The sequence below is a fragment of the Dendrobates tinctorius genome, unplaced genomic scaffold (assembly GCF_039654945.1).
Source record: "Dendrobates tinctorius isolate UK_male_01 unplaced genomic scaffold, ASM3965494v1 ptg000010l, whole genome shotgun sequence".
Classification (NCBI taxonomy): domain Eukaryota; kingdom Metazoa; phylum Chordata; class Amphibia; order Anura; family Dendrobatidae; genus Dendrobates; species Dendrobates tinctorius.
Genome location: NW_027361678.1, coordinates 4,283,403 through 4,305,997, shown reverse-complemented (window position 1 = coordinate 4,305,997; position 22,595 = coordinate 4,283,403).

Below are 22,595 nucleotides of genomic sequence, written 5' to 3'. Positions count from 1 at the left end.
GCGTATGATTGACCACAGCTCCATTTACATGGTGCTCTTCAAAGCTACGTTTCCCTGGATCATGGGGGTCCCAGCGGTCAGATTCACAACAAATAAAGTCATCCCCTAACCCCACATAATGCTCCATACAGTATTATGGGACCCATATATTACTGCATACAGTATTATGGGCCCGATATAATGCTCCATACAGTATAATGGGCCCCATATATTACTTCATACAGTATACTGGATCCCATATTTTACTTCATACAGCATAATGGGCCCCATATATTACTTCACACAGTATAATGGGCACCATATATTACTTCATACAGCATAATGGACCCCATATAATTCTTCTCCCCATACCCCGCTGCTCTGGTCTCTCCTCAGTGTATTCTGATCCTCCGCACTGCTTGGCACAGGGACATCATTAACTTTACGTATATAATTGTCGACTTGGACTGATAGTAATAGTGATTTGTTTGTACCCTGTTGTCTGGGGCTGGCACACTTTATGGGGGTGCTCAGGGCATATGATTATACACCAGTAAAAAAGTATGAGAGGCTCAATGTGACCAGTGCCACCTACAGTAGTTTCCTACCCCTCTTATTCTTGTCCTGTTGTTGTAGTTTGTGGCTATTTATGCCCATACCTTTTGTATGTGAGTAATTGAATAATAAAGACTTTTGTACATTTTTATACTGACTTTGTCAATTTTATGTTTTAGTTTCTTTCTTTTGAGCTATGTGCTCCTGTTCTCCATTTTGTAGGATGATATGCTACCTGTACATTATGTAGGTCATACTGCTACATCTCTATATATATTACTGTATATAGGTGATACTGCACAATATTTCCTACATATTGTATATACAGGAGTATCACCTATATATTGTACAGTATATACAGCATTCTGTACACATATAGGTGATACTGCAATTATACAAAGCAATTGCTGTAATATAGATAGTCTGCTGTGTATAATTGCAGTGTCACCTACATGACATATATACAATAGTCACAGTATCACCTATATAATGTACAGTATAAACACCAATCTATATAAATTATATGAGCGATACTGCTCTATATACATTATATAAGTGATACTGTGACTATACACAGCAGTTGCAGTATCACTTATGTAATGTATGTACTGTATGTCCTGAGAGAGTCTAACCCCTTTTCTTGATGTAATGAATATGGGTTAAATTCACATAAGGAAAGTACTTTTTTGCTCATTTTTTACCACCTTTTCATCCTTTATATAAAAAGGATTTTAATTACCGTACTTCTAAAAAGTGATACCAAACATACCATATACTTTAGGTATAGTTACCCCTGTCTTTGCAGATCTGTTTTATAACTTGTTTTCCCATTGAAATTTTAAATTTTATGTAATTTTTTGTTCAATAAAGATTTATCTATTTTTGAAAAAAATATTTGGCATTTGCTTCCGTATGTTTGTAGGTATATGTACAGTATATATGTTATGTAGGTGACACTGCAATTATACACAGCAGTCCATCTATATTACAGCAACTGCTGTGTATAATTGCAGTATCGCCTATATAATGTACACAGAATTCTGTATATACAGTGTATAGGATATACTGTGCAGTATCACCTATATAATGTATATAGAGCAGTATCACCTACATAATGTATAGAGAGCAGTCTGTATACATTATATAGGTGATACTGCAATGGTTATATATATATAATGCATAGGTGATAGTGCAATTATATAAAACAGCAGCAGTATCACCTACTGTACATATTGTATATACGTACACTGCTGCATATCTATAATATAACTGTGGGAGCGTCACTCTGAAGCCTTTATAGACTGCGCAAGCGCGACGCGCCTGCGCAGTGTGGCTCCAGACAGAATGAGGCATCCAGCGCTGAGGAGTGTGTACGGCGCCAGAGATGGTTGTACCGTACAAACTGCATACCGCGATTGCTGGCGCCATACTTGCATACTTACCTGACCGGGAGGAGCGTTGCCGCGGCGCTTCTCTTCGGCCGGAGAAGGGGGCCGGAGTGCGCGTGAGTATCGCGCATGCGCATAGCGCTATCTGGCGCCATTTTACTGAAGACACATTTGCAGTGTGTCTTCAGCAATATGGCGCCGGACCGCGTGGTATGGGCATGCGCGTACTCCGGCGCCGCCCTCCTCCCCCGGCCTCCAGCAGAATGTGACAGCGCTGGAACAAAGAGAAGAAAGGTGAGTACAATTTTTTTTGTATGTGTGCTGTTTTATAGGGGTGAGAGGGACCATGCATACCAGGATTAGGGGGATGAGGGGACAATGCATACCAGGATTGGGGGGGTGAGGGGACCATGCATACCAGGATTGGGGGTGAGGGGGACCATGTATACCAGGATAGGGGGGTGAGAGGTAGCATGCATACCAGGAAAGGGGAGGGTGAGAGTACCATGCATACCAGGAAAAGGGGGTGAGGGGACCATGCATACCAGGATTGGGGGATGTGGGAACCATGCATACCAGGAAAGGGGGGGTGAGGGGACCATGTATACAAGGATTAGGGGGTGAGGGAACCATGCATACCAGAATAGGGGTTGAGGGGACCATACATTCCAGGATTGGGGGGTGAGGGGGCCATGCATACCAGGATAGGGGGATGAGGGGGACCATGCATACCATGATAGGGGGATGAGGGGGACCATGCATACCAGGATTGGGGGTGAGGGGGCCATGCATACCAGGATAGGGGGGGCGAGAGGACAATGCATACCAGGATTGGGGGGCGAGGGGACCATGCATACCAGGATTGGGGGGTGAGGGGACCATGCATACCAAGATTGGGGGGGTGAGGGGACATTTCATACCAGGATTGGGGGGGTGAGGGGACCATGCATACCAGGATTGGGGGGTGAGGGGGACCATGTATACCAGGATAGGGGGGTGAGATGTAGCATGCATACCAGGAAAGGGGGGGTGAGAGTACCATGCATACCAGGAAAGGGGGGTGAGAGAACCATGCATACCCGGATTGGGGGATGAGGGAACCATGCATACCAGGAAAGGGGGGGTGAGGGGACCATGTATACTAGGATTAGGGGGTGAGGGGGACCATGCATCCAGGATTGGGGGGTGAGGGGGCCATGCATACCAGGATAGGGGGGGCGAGAGGACAATGCATACCAGGATTGGGGGGTGAGGGGACCATGCATACCAAGATTGGGGGGTGAGGGGACCATGCATACCAGGATTGGGAGGTGAGTGGACCATGCATACCAGGATTGGGGGGTTCGGGGACCATGCATTCCAGGATAGGGGGGTTAGGGGACCATGTATACCAGGATTAGGGGGTGAGGGGGACCATGCATACCAGGATTGGGGGGTGAGGGGGCCATGCATACCAGGATAGGGGGGGCGAGAGGACCATGCATACCAGGATAGGGGGTAAGGGGACCATGCATACCAGGATAGGGGGGTACGGGGACCATGCATACCTGGATGGCAGGGTGAGAGGACCATGCATACCAGGATAGGGTGGTGAGGGGACCATGCATACCAGGATAGGGTGGTGAGGGGACCATGCATACCAAGATGGGGGGTGAGGGGAACATGCATACCAGGATAGGATGGTTTGGGGACCATGAATACCAGGATAGGGGGGTACGGGGACCATGCATACCAGGATGGCAAGGTGAGAGGACCATGCATACCAGGATAGGGTGGTGAGGGGACCATGCATACCAGGATAGGGTGGTGAGGGGACCATGCATACCAAGATGGGGGGTGAGGGGAACATGCATACCAGGATAGGACGGTTTGGGGACCATGCATACCAGGATAGGGGGGACGGGGACCATGTATACCAGGATAGCAGGGTGAGAGGACCATGCATACCAGGATAGGGTGGTGAGGGGACCATGCATACCAGGATAGGGTGGTGAGGGGACCATGCATACCAGGATGGGGGGTAAGGGGAACATGCATACTAGGATAGGGCAGTTTGGGGACCATGCATACCAGGATGGGGTGCGAGAGGACCATGCATACAAGGATAGGGGGGGGCAAGAGGTCCATGCATACCAGGAAAGGGGGGTGAGGGGACCATGCATACCAGGATGGGGGGTACGGGGACCATGCATACCAGGATGGCGGGATGAGAGAACCATGCATACCAGGAAAGGGGGGGTGAAAGGACCATGCATACCAGGAAAGAAGGGTGAGAGGACCATGCATACCAGGAAAGTGGGGAAAAGGGACCATGCATACCAGGATTGGGGGGTGAAGGGACCATGCATACCAGGATAGGGGGGTGAGGGGGACCATGCATACCAGGATAGGGGAGTGAGGGGACCATGCATACCAGGATAGGGGAGTGAGGGGACCATGCATACCAGGATAGGGGGGGTGAGGGGGACCATGCATACCAGGATAGGGGAGTGAGGGGACCATACATACCAGGATTGGTGGGGTGAGGGGACCATGCATACCAAGATAGGAGGGGGGCAGCACATACCAGGATAGGAGACCATGTACCAATAAAAATTCTGGCCACCAGGGCGTAGAACGGGTTCATAGCTAATACATTATATAGGTGAAACTGCTAATGCTGTATATACATTATACAGGTTACACAGCTACTGCAGAATCATCTAAATAACATATATACAGCACTAGCAGTATTACAAATAGTATGTACATGGACACATTGATCTTGGCTGGGACTTACCCAGATCTTTGTGCTGAGGGGGAAAGCGATAAGGAGCTGCAGCATGTGCAGTGTCGGACATGCAGAGGAAGAGGCTGGAGCGGATCCTGAATTTCGCCGTTGACAGTGATCAGGAAAAAAAACTTTTACATAAAGCCCCTGTGTGCGCCGTCCCCACTGAGTGCCATCGCGACCACCGTGCACGCGTCACGACAAGTGCCGCCACAGTTGCCGTGTGCGCGTCATCAACAGGGGCCGCCTCGGCCGCTGTGCGCGCTTTAGGGAGGACCGGCGCGTGGCCTTGCCAGCGCATGCACAAGAGACAGTGCGTGCTCACCAGCTTCTTCAAAAGTTTTAAAGGGCCTGTGGCGAATTTGTAATTCAGAGCCGCCGGCCCACCGGGCAAATGCCCTCCTGGGCAGATTATCAATCCGGGCCTGGGCGCCTATCCTCGACCGCTATGTGGTATGAATCGGGGATCACCAGCACCACACTTAAAAAGTGCTCTGCCTTTCCAGCTAACACACTCCGGAGCGATTCAAGTATATCGCTATCCAGTTAGTATATCTCACAGATGGCAGCGCACACTGTAAGCACTCACCTCTCTGACTTCATATGTCCCGTTTTAACATCCAACAGGGTCGCAAGCATCACCAGCAGCTAAATTGTAGGTGCTGCGGGTAGCGTGCAGAGGCTAAATTGTAGGTGGTGCGAGTAGCGTGCAGAGGCTAAATTGTAGGTGCTGCGGGTATCATAGAATCATAGAATCGCAGAGTTGGAAGGGACCTCCTGGGCCATCTGGTCCAACCCCCTGCTCAAAGCAGGATTCGCTAAATCATCCCAGTCAGATGTCTGTCCAGCCTCTGTTTGAAGGCTTCCATTGAAGGAGAACTCACCACTTCTCGTGGCAGCCTGTTCCACTCATTGATCACTCTAACTGTCAAAAAGTTTTTTCTAATATCTAATCTGTGTCTCCTCCCATTCAGTTTCATCCCATTGCTTCTAGTCTTTCCTTGTGCAAATGAGAATAAAGTTGATCCTTCTACAATGTGACAGCCCTTTAGATATTTGTAGACAGCTATTAAGTCTCCTCTCAGTCTTCTCTTTTGCAAACTAAACATTCCCAAATCCTGCAACCTTTCCTCATAAGACAGGGTTTGCAGACCGGTCACCATTCTGGTCGCTCTTTTCTGAACTTGCTCCAGTTTGTTGATGTCTTTTTTAAAATGTGGTGCCCAAAACTGGACACAATATTCCAGATGAGGTCTGACCAAAGAGGAGTAGAGGGAAATAATGACTTCACGTGATCTAGACTGTATGCTTCTGTTAATACATCCTAGAATTGCATTTGCCTTTTTTGCTGCTGCATCACACTGTTGACTCATATTCAGTCTGTGATCTATTAGTATACCCAAGTCTTTTTCACATGTGCTGTCACTTAGCCCTATTCCTCCCATTCTATATATGCTTTTTTCATTTTTATTGCCCAGATGTAGTACTTTGCATTTCTCCCTGTTAAAAACCATTCTGTTAGTTGCTGCCCACTTCTCCAGTTTATTTAAATCTTTTTGAATCCTCTCTCTCTCTTCTCTAGTATTAGCTATCCCTCCTAGCTTTGTGTCATCAGCAAATTTAATCAGTTTACCCTCAATTCCTTCATCTAAATCGTTGATAAAGATGTTGAACAATACAGGGCCCAGGACAGAGCCCTGTGGTACCCCACTTGAGACATTCTTCCAACTGGATGTGCAGCCATTTACGACCACTCTTTGGGTCCGATCACTAAGCCAGTTATGAATCCACCTAACAGTTGCCTTGTCCATTCCATACTTAGTCATTTTTTCAATAAGGATTGTATGAGAGACTTTGTCAAATGCTTTGCTGAAGTCAAGATATACTATATCTACAGCATTTCCTTGATCCACCCAATCAGTGATACCGTCATAGAAGGAAATTAAGTTAGTCTGACATGACTTATTAGTTACAAACCCATGCTGACTCTGTTTGATCACTTCATTCTTATCCAGGTATTGACATACATGTTGTTTAATAATTTGTTCAAAGATCTTTCCTGGTATAGAAGTCAGACACACCGGCCTATAGTTGGCTGGGTCCACCTTCTTCCCCTTTTTGAAGATAGGAACAACATTTGCTCTTCTCCAGTCTTCTGGCACTTCTCCTGTTCTCCAAGAATTTTCAAAGATTATGGAGAGGGGTTCAAAAATTTCTTCTGCTATCTCCTTCAGTACTCTGGGGTGTAATTCATCTGGACCTGGAGACTTGAATTCATTTAGGTTAGCTAAGTGTTTCCTCACTATCTTTCTGTTTATAGATATCCTGGATTCTTCTATTCCCTTAATAGGACAGTGAATAACAGTTGGTGTTACATTTCCTTTCTGAGAGAAAACAGATGCAAAATAGGAATTTAAAAGTTCAGCCTTCTCAACATCCTGTCTTACCATTTCATCATTTTCATCCTGTAAAAATCCTATAGCATCTTTGACTTTTCTTTTACTTTTGACATATCCCCAAAATCCTTTATTATTGCTTTTGACATCTCTTGCAAGCCTCAATTCATTTTCAGCTTTAGCTAATCTGATTTGTGCCCTGCGTGCAGAGGCTAAATTGTAGGTGCTGCGGGTAGCATGCAGAGGCTAAATTGTAGGTGCTGCGGGTGGCGTGCAGAGGCTAAATTGTAGGTGCTGCGGGTAGCGTGCAGAGGCTAAATTGTAGGTGCTGCAGGTAGCGTGCAGAGGCTAAATTGTAGGGTGCTGCGAGTAGCGTGCAGAGGCTAAATTGTAGGTGCTGTGGGAGCAGAGCGCATATGCCGCCCCTGTGCACAGCAGCTGCCTGCCGCCTGAGGCAACAGGCTCAACTTGCCTCATTATAGGTGCGCCCCTGCGTTCACCCTCTGCTCCTCAGATTTTCTATCTGTGCAGTAACTGCCTCTAGGCAGAAGATTATGATGGTGGTAGTAGATGTTGCATTTGAGTTTCAGTCATGAAGCAGCCATAAGAATTTGAAACAGAAGTCTTTTTACTGAAGGTAATGGCACAAATTATTATTTACAAACAGCAGTAAACTGAGGTACAGGATTACACTCACGGTTGAAGATTGCTGTCACTGTGTAACTTCAGACAGGCAGATCTTAGTAATCTCTGGTTTTATTAAGTCTGAATATCTCTTCTTCAGCACTGTGCTCTGTTTCTGCCCTGAGGTTAATTCGTCCTCCTAGAGGTGCAATGGTAGTCTACCTCATATGAAGACAATTAACTCCCCTTTTCGTGCCAGTCCCCTTTTTAAGCAAAACTGACAGGGAGAAAGTAGGTAATTCCTTCATCTACAAAATGGCTTCCTCTTCTCAAGATGTCCGACCACCATCTGCTACTTCAAATTTAAAACTCTCCCCCAGGACTTGGCTCATCCCCCTGCTCTGTGACTGTAGAGCTGCAGTCATTGGCTGATGGCAATGAGGCATTTTTCCAGAACCTTCTGCACATTAAAACAGAGTCATGCCTGTCAGCAGGTCTCACAATGTATATAAAATGCACAGTCCACATTAAAATATACAGCGTTTATATGAAAACACACTATATGTACGGTAACCCATAGAAATGGCCACATTGTGGAATACAGCAGTAGCACACAGCAAAATCAGTTCAATGTAGGCCTGAAATGCCACAATTTTTACCCCACAGATAGCTGAGTCGTGTGACTGAGATTCCACACTGTAAAATATTTGGCCTGTATTTTTCTTTTTTTACAGCAAAATAGTCTCAAAAACTAGGGTAGCATACAGCAAAAACAGTTCAATGTACAGTAGACCTGAAATGCCACAATTTGTATCCCACAGATAGATGAGGCGTTTGATGGAGATACCAAACTGTAAAGTATGTGGCCTGTATTTTTATTTTTTACAGGGAATTAGTTTAAAGAACTAGGGTAACACACAGCAAAAACAGTTGAATGGGGGCCTCAAATGCCACCAGGCTCGGATTGATAATCTGTCTAACCGGGCATTTTCCCGCTGGGCCGCAATGTCTCCATTCATATCCGGCCACTGGCCCATTTTTCCGGCCGACGACCCTTTAAATCTGTGGGCACAGTGGTTCTAGAAGGGTTGCAACTAGAACGGAGTTGAGTTTATGAGGTAATGATGTCACTGGAAGGGGTGGGGCCTAGAGCCATCTAGATCGGAGTTGATTTTTTGTGATCCTCATTTTAGCCACTCCGATCTAGACTGGGCTAGGCCCTGCCCCTTCCGTTGACATCATTACCTCAAAAAATCAACTCCATTCCAGTCGCTACCATCCCAGAAGAGGAGCTGCTGCTGCCAGAGACATCTCTGTGCCGGCAGCGCTGTACCTGTCTGATGGTGATCTGTGCACCTCAGCTATGTGCCCCCCCTCCGTGATCTCTGTGGCCCCAGCTAGGTGCCCCAGCTATGTGCCCCCCCAGCTCTGTGCCCCAATATGATATGTGCTCCCATGGGATCTCTGTGCCCCCCAACTATATACCGCTTGTGATCTGTGCCTCCCAGCTATGTGCCACCCTGTGATTTCTGTGGCTCCAGCTATGTCCCCCCCGTGATCTCTGTGCCTCCCAGCTATGTGCCTCCCCCTGTGATCTCTGTGGCTCCAACTATGTGCCCCCTGTGATCTCTGTGGCCCCAGCTATGTGCCCCCCTGTAATCTCTGTGGCTCCAGCTATGTGCCACCCTGTGATATCTGTGTCCCATAGCTATATGTTCCCCTGTGATCCCTGTGCCCCTCAGCTATGTGCCGCCCTTTGATCTCTGTCTCACTTGAGATTTGTGTGCCCTCCATCTATATGACACCTCTGTGATCTCTGTACCCCCCAGCTATGTGCACCCCTGTGATCCCTATGCCCCCTGCTATGTACCTCCTGAGATATTTGTGATCTCTGTGCCCCCTGTGATCTCTGTTACCTCCAGCTATGTGCCCCCCAGCTATGTACCCCTCCATGATTTCTGTGCCCTCCAGCTATGTGCCCTCCTGTGATTTCTGTGTCAACCCAGTAATCTACAGTGGGGAAAAAAAGTATTTAGTCAGTCAGCAATAGTGCAAGTTCCACCACTTAAAAAGATGAGAGGCGTCTGTAATTTACATCATAGGTAGACCTCAACTATGGGAGACAAACTGAGAAAAAAAAATCCAGAAAATCACATTGTCTGTTTTTGTTTCATTTTATTTGCATATTATGGTGGAAAATAAGTATTTGGTCAGAAACAAGCAATCAAGATTTCTGGCTCTCACAGACCTGTAACTTCTTCTTTAAGAGTCTCCTCTTTCCTCCCCTCATTACCTGTAGTAATGGCACCTGTTTAAACTTGTTATCAGTATAAAAAGACACCTGTGCACACCCTCAAACAGTCTGACTCCAAACTCCACTATGGTGAAGACCAAAGAGCTGTCAAAGGACACCAGAAACAAAATTGTAGCCCTGCACCAGGCTGGGAAGACTGAATCTGCAATAGCCAACCAGCTTGGAGTGAAGAAATCAACTGTGGGAGCAATAATTAGAAAATGGAAGACATACAAGACCACTGATAATCTCCCTCGATCTGGTGCTCCACGCAAAATCCCACCCCGTGGGGTCAGAATGATCACAAGAACGGTGAGCAAAAATCCCAGAACCACGCGGGGGGACCTAGTGAATGAACTGCAGAGAGCTGGGACCAATGTAACAAGGCCTACCATAAGTAACACACTACGCCACCATGGACTCAGATCCTGCAGTGCCAGACGTGTCCCACTGCTTAAGCCTGTACATGTCCGGGCCCGTCTGAAGTTTGCTAGAGAGCATTTGGATGATCCAGAGGAGTTTTGGGAGAATGTCCTATGGTCTGATGAAACCAAACTGGAACTGTTTGGTAGAAACACAACTTGTCGTGTTTGGAGGAAAAAGAATACTGAGTTGCATCCATCAAACACCATACCTACTGTAAAGCATGGTGGTGGAAACATCATGCTTTGGGGCTGTTTCTCTGCAAAGGGGCCAGGACGACTGATCCGGGTACATGAAAGAATGAATGGGGCCATGTATCGTGAGATTTTGAGTGCAAACCTCCTTCCATCAGCAAGGGCATTGAAGATGAAACGTGGCTGGGTCTTTCAACATGACAATGATCCAAAGCACACCGCCAGGGCAACGAAGGAGTGGCTTCGTAAGAAGCATTTCAAGGTCCTGGAGTGGCCTAGCCAGTCTCCAGATCTCAACCCTATAGAAAACCTTTGGAGGGAGTTGAAAGTCCGTGTTGCCAAGCGAAAAGCCAAAAACATCACTGCTCTAGAGGAGATCTGCATGGAGGAATGGGCCAACATACCAACAACAGTGTGTGGCAACCTTGTGAAGACTTACAGAAAACGTTTGACCTCTGTCATTGCCAACAAAGGATATATCACAAAGTATTGAGATGAAATTTTGTTTCTGACCAAATACTTATTTTCCACCATAATATGCAAATAAAATGAAAAAAAAAACAGACAATGTGATTTTCTGGATTTTTTTTTCTCATTTTGTCTCCCATAGTTGAGGTCTACCTATGATGTAAATTACAGATGCCTCTCATCTTTTTAAGTGGTGGAACTTGCACTATTGCTGACTGACTAAATACTTTTTTTCCCCACTGTATGTCTCCCCCATTGCTGTATATCCCACTTTTTCTGTTTCCTGCTCCACTCACTGTCCGAGCCAGGGACCCGCTCCTGTGCACGCCAGACGATGGACACACCTCAGCTGTTCATCCTCCCCCCATCTCAGGGACCTGGGTGAGTCCCAATATGGAAACTTTGCTTTATGTACAGTGGGGAAAAAAGTATTTAGTCAGCCACCAATTGTGCAAGTTCTCCCACTTAAAAAGATGAGAGAGGCCTGTAATTGACATCATAGGTAGACCACAACTATGAGAGTCAAAATCAGAAAACAAATCCAGAAAATCACCTTGTCCGATTTGGCAAGATTTATTTTGCAAATTATGGTGGAAAACAAGTATTTGGTCATTAACAAAAGTTCATATCAATATTTTGTTATATATCCTTTATTGGCAATGACAGAGGTCAAACGCTTTCTGTAAGTCTTCATAAGGTTGGCCATCGTTTTAAGTGGGAGAACTTGCACAATAGGTGGCTGACTAAATACTTCTTTTCCCTACTGTATGTGTAAAGGTCGGCCAGGGCAGTAGTCGTGGCTGAGGTTGTTGGGCATTGTATATGGGTCGCCCTCCCAGGGCCGTGGGGTACTCGGTACCAGGCCGGTGTCGGCGGGATGTGTCACAGCAGCAGTGACCCGGTCCGTGGCCCTGGGCGCCCAATTAATAGGGGGAGTTTGAATGGTGGTGGAATGTAGTTAGATGAATAGTTCGTGACGCCACCTGTGGTGTTCGGCAAGTGAGGTGTTAGTGTGGTGCCCCCGGGGGTATGGTCACCACAGTGGTTTTGCCTTCCTCCAGGGGAGGGTAATGCCAGGCTTGGATGCAGTGATGGGTCTCTCCAGCAGTTAACCTAATGCATGCAACACAGTTCCACTCCAGGCCAGCAGGGGGAGCTCTGAACCAGGATGAAGGAGAGGGGGTGCTCCCTGAGGGCCAAGAGGAAGGAGTGGTCAGATAGTCTGTGGAGGGTGAAGTGTGCAGACGTGTGGAAGGAAGCTGGAGGTGGTTGAGCTAGGAAGGAGACCTCATTCAGCTTGAGAGCGCACGAACTGGAGCCTGGTCTCCACAGCTGTATGGATACTAAAGGTCCTACAGCAGATACTAGAGGAGTAGGAGGCTGTAAATGCCCTGCTCCCATCAGAGACTTGGGACACAACAGCAGTTGCATAGAGAGCCAGAACGCAGGAGAGGAGTCCCCGAGAGAGGCTACAGCTGTCTGTCATACAAGTATGGTTCTAGGAACATCTGAAGAGAGGCATTCCAGAGTAACTAAGTACTGTGGAGCTTCACACCACAAGGCGCTAGGAAGGAGACTGCACAGCCCTTCTGCTGAGAGAGAATCCTGATCTGCTTCCAGGCTAACCTGCTCCAACACCATCTGTAATCAGGACCCTGGACTGCATATACTAAGTAAAGGTACAGAAACTGCAACCGCTGTGTCTTGTCTGTTCCCTACGCTTCCAGCACTGCTACTTCCCCGTGCTGGTTACATCTACACTGCCCTGGGACTACAGCTCCACCTGTGGGGAGCTTTTACATCTCCGCTGCACCCTACCATCAGTCCCAGCGGATCTGTATGCAGCGTTGGCCTAACACCATACTTGCCAAACACCACGGGTGGCGTCACAAACTATTCCAACATTAACTACATCTCCCATTGCTTGGGCGCCCAGGGCCACGGACCAGGTCACCGCTGCTGTGACACATTCCCCTGACACCGGCCCAGTACCGAGTACCCCACAGCCCTGGAAGGGCGACCAATTAGGCCATCGCTGCATGCAGATCCTCTGGGACTGATGGTGTGTTGCAGTCAAAATGGTGAAGCTCCCCACAGGTGGAGCTGTAGTCCCAGGGCAGTGTAGATGTAGAATTAGAGGAGAGGCAGAAGCGGTGTAGAAGCTGGTACCCAGATGTAGCGGTGCTGCGTGTGTTGGCACGAGAATGAATGGAGGACACCAGGGCTTGTAGTTGCAAAGCTTTACTCACAGTCTGTAGTACACACAGGTGCCTGCCTCTGTGCCGTGTCCTCCGGGTCAGGGACTCAGTCAACCTCCAGGCAAGATGGAATGCTCCCTTCCAATGCTCCGCCAACATGTGCCTTTCTGAACGTCTCCTCTATAGCGCCTTTAAGTGTGAAGTACTCCTAGTACTGAGTTACACTGGAGTGCCTCCTGACGCATGTTCCCAAGAACTCTACTTGTACGGCAGACAGCTGTAGCCTGCTTTGGGGACTCTCTACTCCTAAGTCCCGGCTCACTATCCAAGTTGCTGTTGCGCCCCCAAGTCTTGGATGGGAGTAGTGCATTTACAGCTCACTACTCCACCGGTGTCTGCTGCAGAACCATTAGTGTCCATACAACCTCGGGGACTGGGCCCCGGCCTTGCGCTTAGAACTTCTAGGCAGGGTTCTTCCTCTAACCCATGTCCTCTGTGTTCCCTTTTACTCCTACATTCCGTACTTGTTTTTCTTTCCTATGGAAGCTCAGGCTTCAGTTCAATGTCTTTCTCCATCTTTCCTTTCCCATGCCAGCTGGCTCAGATCACTGAGGCAGCTGCATCACTCATTCCTCCATCCCTCTTCCAGGGATCTCCTTTCCTCACTCCTCTCTGTGTGAGTTCCTCCCTCAGACTGACCTGTAATCCTCAACTTTCCCGCTCTTTTATGTATTCTCAACTCCACCCACCTCCCAGCACGACTAGTGTTCCAAGCAGGGAACCACCAAAGGTGCTCTGCTACTCTCTAAGCAAGGAGCCGCAATGTGGCTTTGCTGAACTACTCTGTTGTGTGGGGTGCGAGTGTTGGAGCATGGTCAGGAGCCTCCAACTTACCTGGATGGTGGGGCACCACACCTCAGAAGGAAGTGCAGTACCTCTGTGGCGACTGAGCCTCAGGGGCGCCACATACCCTCCCGTTAAGCACAGCACGTCCGCGGGCTGCAAGGCAAACAAAGTTGACAACACAGGAACATACAAAATTTTTGTAATGCTAAACAAACATTTCTTATACTAAACTTCCCAATGTGGGAGGCACTCATTCTTGAACGTTGCAAACAATTCTTAATTGTTCCCTTTTACTCCTACGTTCCGTACTTGTCTTTTCCCTTCAATGGAAGCTCAGGCTTCAGTTCTACGTCTATCTCCTTCTTTCCTTTCCCATGCCAGCTGGCTCAGGTCACTGAGGCAGCTGCAGCACTCCTTCCTCCATCCCTCTTCCAGGGATCCCCACTCCTCTCCGAGTGGCCTCCTCCCTCAGACTGACCTGTAATCCTAAACCATCCCGCTCTTTTATGTATTCTAAACTCCACCCACCTCCAAGCACGTCTAGTGTTCCAAGCAGGGAACCACCAAAGGTGCTCCGCTTCTCTCTAAGCAAGGAGCCGCAATGTGGTTATGCTGAACTACTCTATTGTGTGGGGTGCGAGTGTTGGAACGTGGTCAGGAGCCTCCAACTTACCTTAGGAGAAGGTGCAGTACCTCTGTGGCGACTGAGCCTCAGGGGCGCCACATACCCCCCCGTTAAACACAGGACGTCCGCGGGCTGCAAGGCAAGCAAAGTTGACAGTACAGGAACATACAAATTTTTATAATGCTGAATAAACATTTCTTATACTAAACTTCCCAATATGAGAGGCACTCATTCTTGAACGTTACAAACAGTTCTTCATTATCTATCTAAAATCTTAACACAAAAGTGCAATTTTTAATACAATACGTAATTCAAAGTGATATTGTCTGTTACTCACTATCACTTCAGTATTCTTCATCAACACATTTCTTTCCATCTTTAGTGCACATTTTCTACTTTCTTTTAACTCTGATTGACAACCGTTGTGCCTGGTTCATCACCTATATTTTTCAATTCTTTATTCTTTATTCAAATCTCTCATCTCTCTGTCAAAACATTCCTAATTCAATATTAAAGCCATTTCCTAGTTACCAATACTCTTATAAGACACATCATTATCAAATAGTTCACATTAAAACTTTCAACAATTCTTGTAAGCGCTGGACACCACTCCCAGCCTGGATCTCTTGCAGTGTCCTTTGATTGGAGTCATACTCCAGATGAGGTAGACCTTATCTTCGAAAAGTGTCTATGTAAAACCAAGAGAGGGCACCTAAAGAAGTGCAACTATTTACAATGGCAGTTCTGGACCATTCAGAATTCATGATCTCCTTAGTTCAAGTATAAAGGCTGCCAACAAAACAGGGCAACACTGGAAAAACCCAAACTAAAACAGAATAGAAAACAAAGCACAACTGTGCAAATACCCTCCTGGGTAACAAGATTTACTAATGGTTGTTGTTCCCTCCTGGGGTTTCTGGACTGGAACCGCTACCAGATGTGATAAATGCATTGGCAGTCGTCAGGTATTCTTCCTCCAGTGGGGTGAAACGTGCGACGTTCTGTACCTTTGGCTGTGGGACTGGTACGGTTTGAGGTTGACACATGGGGGCAGTGGGCGATCTCTGCCTGTAGGTCTTTATGAGATCCTCCGGGACTCACCTAATGTTCATAGCGTACCAGCCTCTCAGACCTTCGTGTCTGGTGAAGGTCACGTGATCTCCCGGGCTCAGGTTCTTGGCAGGGTGCCCTTTTCTCAAATGAGGCTCCACGTCTCTCTGATTGAAAAACAGGTCGGAGATTCGGCTAGGGTCATGGATAAAGCCAAACCCCCTCTCCTAATTCACATTCAGGATGTGGCCCCAACCTGCCGCATCTCTGGGACCGTAGTGATCGGCTCTGACCTGTTCCTTCCGGTCCAAATCTGGACCTAGTACCGCTAGCCGGCGCCACTCCCTCTCCCAGTGTTCAGCTGCCAGTTGCCGGATGGTAGCTTGGCAACTAGCCCAGTTCTCATCATCCTCCCGTTCCTCCCGGGACCGATCCAGGCTGGTTTTGTACCGCGGCGCCACCGTCAGGGGTTCCGGTGTTTCCTCCCAGGGACAGGTATCCCGGTCCCAGACCAGATCTAGCACGACCTGGCCAGCCGCTGCAACCATGGTACTCCCCAGGGCCTTCCCAGGTGTAGGGGCATCAGACGTACCTGGGGCCTCCTGGCGGTGTGGTCTCTGCTCCGGTGCAGGCGTAGTGGCGGTGGGCGCTGCCCGGTGGGACACCGGAACAGCGGTGGAGCTAATGGCTGCTCCGGGTCCGCAGGGGTCTCTGGTGGGACCTTCGCAGCCACTTCAGGTCCGAGCAGGAGCTCCTCTTCCTCTGCTTCAGCTCCCGGGGCCTCATACAATTCCTCCTGTGGCGGCAGCGAAGGGGCTCCGGATGCTGCCGGTGGTGTAATGGCGGCGGCAGGCTCCACGGAATCTGCCTGGGGAAGCTCCGATGCAGCAGCGGCGGTTACCGCAGGTGTAGGGCCTTCCTGGGCACGCTGCCAGTTCAGTTTCCACAAGGCCTCCTGCCTCAGTTGCAAACATTGGGTCAGCCGGGCAATCTCCTCCTCCAGCTGCCGTCGATCCAGCCTAGAAGCAGGGTCCGAGCCTTCAGCCATGGCGCCGGGGAGATCCACCTCCCCGTGCTCCGTAGGCCTCCTTCCCTCTTCTTCCATCATGGCGTTCGGGCGTTCTTCTTCCTGCCTCGGCCCCTTTCCCACCACTGGCTTTTGCCCCTCCTTCTTGGGGCGGTGTCTTCTTCCAGCGCCTCCATACCAAGCCAGTATACGAACCCCTTGGGGGGTGGGCCATGTTGCTGTCACATAGTAATTCAGGCAGGGGAGGCCCAAGATGGTTCGCGGTCTTTTCCTAGGACCTCCCATATCGTCACGCCCTTCTTCTCCAGGCTGTTGGCCATTTTTAGTATTCATTTCACAGTCTATCAAATTGGGTCTTCTGCACATTCTCAAAAGCTTTAAGTCCAATAAATCTTAGGCACACAGAACCCGATGGCATCGGGTCTCGTCATCCTGTTCATGACGCCAAGTTTGGGTCGCCCTCCCAGGGCCTTGGGGTACTCGGTACCGGGCCGGTGTCGGCGGGATGTGTCACAGCAGCGGTGACCCAGTCCGTGGCCCTGGGCGCCCAATTAATAGGGGGAGTTTGAATGGTGGTGGAATGTAGTTAGATGAATAGTTCATGACACCACCTGTGGTGTTCGGAAAGTGAGGTGTTAGGCCAATGCTGCATGAAGATCCTCTGGGACTGATGGTGTGTTGCAGCCAAGATGGTGAAGCTCCCCACAGGTGGAGCTGTAGTCCCAGGGCAGTGTAGATGTGGAATTAGAGGAGAGGCACAAGCGGAGTAGAAGCTGGTACCCAGATGTAGCGGTGCTGGGTGTGTTGGCACGAGAATGAATGGACGACACCAGGGCTTGTATTTCCAAAGCTTTACTCACAGTCTGTAGTACACACAGGTGCCTGCCTCCGTGCCGTGTCCTCCGGGTCAGGGACTCAGTCAACCTCCAGGCAAGATGGAATGCTCCCTTCCAATGCTCCGCCAACATGTGCCTTTCTGAACGTCTCCTCTATAGCGCCTTTAAGTGTGAAGTACTCCTAGTACTGAGTTACACTGGAGTGCCTCCTGACGGATGTTCCCAACAACTCTACTTGTACAGCAGACAGCTGTAGCCTGCTTCGGGGACTCTCTACTCCTGAGTCCCGGCTCACTATCCAAGCTGCTGTTGTGCCCCCAAGTCTTGGATGGGAGTAGTGCATTTATAGCCCACTACTCCACCGGTGTCTGCTGCAGAGCCATTAGTGTCCATACAACCTCGGGGACCGGGCCCCAGCCTTGCGCTTAGAACTTCTAGGGAGGGTTCTTCCTCTAACCCACGTCCTCTGTGAACCCTTTTACTCCTACGTTCCGTACTTGTCTTTCTTTCCAATGGAAGCTCAGGCTTCAGTTCAATGACTTTCTCCTTCTTTCCTTTCCCGTGCCAACTGGCTCAGATCACTGAGGCAACTGCAGCACTCCTTCCTCCATCCCACTTCCAGGGATCTCCTTTCCTCACTCCTCTCTGAGTGACTTCCTCCCTCAGACTGACCTGTATTCCTCAACTTTCCACCTCTTTTATGTATTCTCAACTCCACCCGCCTCCCAGCACGTTTCGTGTTCCAAGCAGGGAACCACCAAAGGTGCTCTGCTACTCTCTAAGCATGGAGCCGCAATGTGGCTTTGCTGAACTACTCTGTTGTGTGGGGTGCAAGTGTTGGACAATGGCAGATCTTAATAGGGGCGGATGGGGCGGTCGCCCCGGGCCCAAGGTTTTTTGGGGGCCCAGGGGCAGGGGCAGGGGCGGGCTGGGCCGGGTGTCAGAGAGGCAAATGCCCCCCGGGACGCTCCCCCAGCACCTGTACAGTGCCGGCCGTGCCCTGTGCTGTGACGCCGCCGGCAGCAGACAGCCGCCCACGTCACATTCTATGAGGCCGGGGCCGGGAGCTGTGCACGGCCGTCACCTTGACGGCTGCTCAGCTCCGGCTCCCTCCGGCTGTACTTCCGGGTCAGATGTCGGGCGTGCGCGATGACGTCATCGTGCACGCGCCGACATGTCCCGGAGGATGCTGAAAGCAGAGGCGCTGCTGGGAAGCAAGCCGGCTGTGAGGTAAGTATGGGGAACTTTTTTCATTTTTTTTTATTTATAAAATGAATTAAGTGGGGGAGGGGGTGAGTGGGGGCTGTACACAATGAAGGGGGGGTGACTGGGGCCTGTATATGATGACGGGGGGGTGACTGGGGGCTGTATATGATGAAGGGGGTGACTGGGGTTGTACAGGATGAAGGGGGGATGAGTGGGGGCTTCACAGGATGAAGGGGGGATGAGTGGGGGCTTCACATGATGAAGGGGGGTGAGTGGGGGCTTCACATGATGAAGGGGGTGAGTGGGGCTGAACATGATGAAGTGGGGGATAAGGGGGTCTGCACATGATGAATTAAGGGGTAAGTGGGACTGCACATGATGAATTAAGGGGTAAGTGGGACTGCACATGATGAATTGGGGGTAAGGGGGACTGCACATGATGAATTGGGGGTAAGGGGGACTGCACATGATGAATTGGGGGTAAGGGGCACTGCACATGAAGTGGGGGTAAGGGGGACTGCACATGCTGTGGGGGTAAAATTAACTGCACATGATGATGGGGGAGTGGGGCTGCACATGAAGTTGGGGGGAAAGGGGACTGCACATGATGAAATGGAAGGGGGGATAAGGGGCTGCAAATGATGAAGCGGCACTGCAGATGAAGTGAGTGGGTGATAGGGGACTGCAATGGATAAAGTAAGGGGACTTCAAATTAAAGTGGGGACATTAAAGTAGATCCCCTATGGCCAGGATCACGTTGGGCGATTTTGTGCGTATTGGCTGTAGGCCTACAGCTTATGTGCAACGTCTTTTTAGGCCATGTCCACACGTGGTGGAATGGTGGCGGGTTTTCCGTATGGACCCGCAGCAAACCCAAGTGCTGCGGTCCGTACGGCTGTCAATTCCCGCACGGGGACCGCAGCGCTCAGGTGGGAAGGGGGGTACAGGGGCCCAGGTTTTATGAACAGCCCCGGGCCCATAGTCCACTTAATCCGTCATTGGTGTTGGAGCATGGTCAGGAGCCTCCAACTTACCTGGATGGTGGGGCACCACACCTCAGAAGGAGGTGCAGTACCTCTGTGGTGACTGAGCCTCAGGGGCACCACATATACCCTGGCCTTCCTCTACAGGAAAACGGTACCTCTCCTCTTGCATGTTACTATCAGTACCAACGATGCTGTCAGCGTCTTCTTTGCTGCGCTGACTTGAAGCTGGTCCTGGATCCCAAAGGATTGAGACACAGTCCAGGGTAACTCTTCGCTGAGCAAACTTATTTACTTCAGGACACAGCACATCCATGTAGTATCCAGCATTTTTATCACAGTAAAGATGGCACATTGCTTCATCTTTCCCTTCACTGTTCCTTGTGTCACTAAGTGTTTCCACAGGATGGAGCGTCTCAGACGAGCCCTCAGTGTCCTCCCTCTCAAGCGTTACCACAGTGAAGCAGTCTCCTGTCAGTTTCGCCCTGGACATCAGAGATCCAGCCCACGAGGCTATCCCCCACATTCTGGAGTGACCTGCCTCTACACTTTTACGGTGACCTTCAATCTTCCTCTACTTCCTTCTTTTACTCTCTACTGCTGGTTCTGCTGTACCTTGTTCTTCTCTAAGTACCCCCGTGGATGGCTGGGAATACACTTTAATGTTACGGGTTAGTTAGGCAGCTCTGGCATATAGCCCACACGAGCACACAGGGGTTAGGCCCTGGACTGACTACAATACATCTTCCTGACTTATTCCCCAGCTAACCCCTCCTACAATTAACTCCTATATGTCTTACAACTATTTCTACTATGCAGTGAGCTCAGTGCCCCATCTAGTGGCCATAACATAGACTGCACTGTCCCTATCATATACATGGTGCAGAAACATAACAACACATAATATATAAATAATGCAGCAACCTGAATTACAGGTTAGTACACTACAATGGTGTAAAATATATAAATATACATATATACATAATAACAACAAGGAGATTTAAAGGGATAAAACTCACAACCCCTTACATTCTCCCTTCCTTAAATCATTGTCATCCCCGACAATGCTACCATTATAATAAACTTTTACTAATTTACAGTGAATGCTCTATAACCACTGTGGATGTGATGTGAAGACGAGAAGCTCTGTCACCTCTGTGGATGTGATGTGGAGACATGTGAAGCTCTATCACCACTGTGCATGTGATGCGGGGACAGGTGATGCTCCATCATCACTGTGGATGTGATGTGGAGACCTGTGAAGCTCTATCACCACTGTGGATGTGATGTAAGATGTAATGTGTGGACTTGTGGTGCTCTGTCACCACTGTGGATGTGATGTGGGGACATGTGACGCCCTATCACCACTGTGGATGTGATGCGGAGACGAGAGGTTCTGTCACCTCTGGAGATGTGATGAGGAGACATGTGAAGCTCTATCACCACTGTGCATGTGATGTGGGGACAGGTGATGCTCTATCTCCACTGTGGATGTGATGTGGAGACATGTGAAGCTCTATAGCCACTGTGGATGTGATGTGGAGACGTGTGAAGCTCTATCACCACTGTGCATGTGAAGTGGGAACATGTGACACTCTATCACCACAGTGGATGTGATGTGGAGACATGTGACGCTCTGTCACCACTGTGAATGTGATGTGGAGACATGTGAAGCTCTGTCACCACTGTGGATGTGATGTGGGGACATGTGAAGCTCTGTCACCACTGTGGATATGATGCGGGGACATGTGAAGCTCTAGCACCACTCTGGCTGTGATGTGGGGACATGTGGCACCCTGTCACCACTGTTGGTATGATGTGTGGACATGTGAAGCTCTATCATCACTGTGCATGTGATGTGGGGACATGTGAAGCTCTATCACCACTGTGGATGTGATGTGGAGACGAGAAGTTCTGTCACCTCTGTAGATGTGATGAGGAGACATGTGAAGCTCTATCACCACTGTGCATGTGATGTGGGGACAGGTGATGCTCTATCTACACTGTGGATGTGATGTGGAGACATGTGAAGCTCTATAGCCACTGTGGATGTGATGTGGAGACGTGTGAAGCTCTATCACCACTGTGCATGTGAAGTGGGAACATGTGACGCTCTGTCACCACTGTGAATGTGATGTGGAGACATGTGAAGCTCTGTCACCACTGTGGATGTGATGTGGGGACATGTGAAGCTCTGTCACCACTGTGGATATGATGCGGGGACATGTGAAGCTCTAGCACCACTCTTGCTGTGATGTGGGGACATGTGGCGCTCTGTCACCACTGTTGGTATGATGTGCGGACATGTGAAGCTCTATCACCGTGCTCAGAGGTGCGGCGTTTTTATAAGCACAGCACAGATGTCATTTTTTTCCTAACTTTATGTGTGCACATTGCGGCTAGCCAATATTTGCGCAGGAAACACCCACAATGTCCTGACACAACAGCTTGTGTCACTGGCTGCTGAAATCACATGTCCCTCTGCATATAAATAGCGGACATCTTGTTTTAGTGCCATTTTGACACTGATACAGAGCAGAGAGGTTGCTGCTGATGCTCACACTGTTACTAGCAAGAGTTCAGCTATTAAGTTAGGCGGTTATATATCAGTCAGATAGTGTAGCTAGATTGTGTCCAGTGTGGCTGTAAAATTTACCTTCTGGAAATTTTTTTGGGGGGTGGGTATTACTGAGGTTCTCAGACAAAGCCAGCAGGGTAAATGTCCTACAAGTGT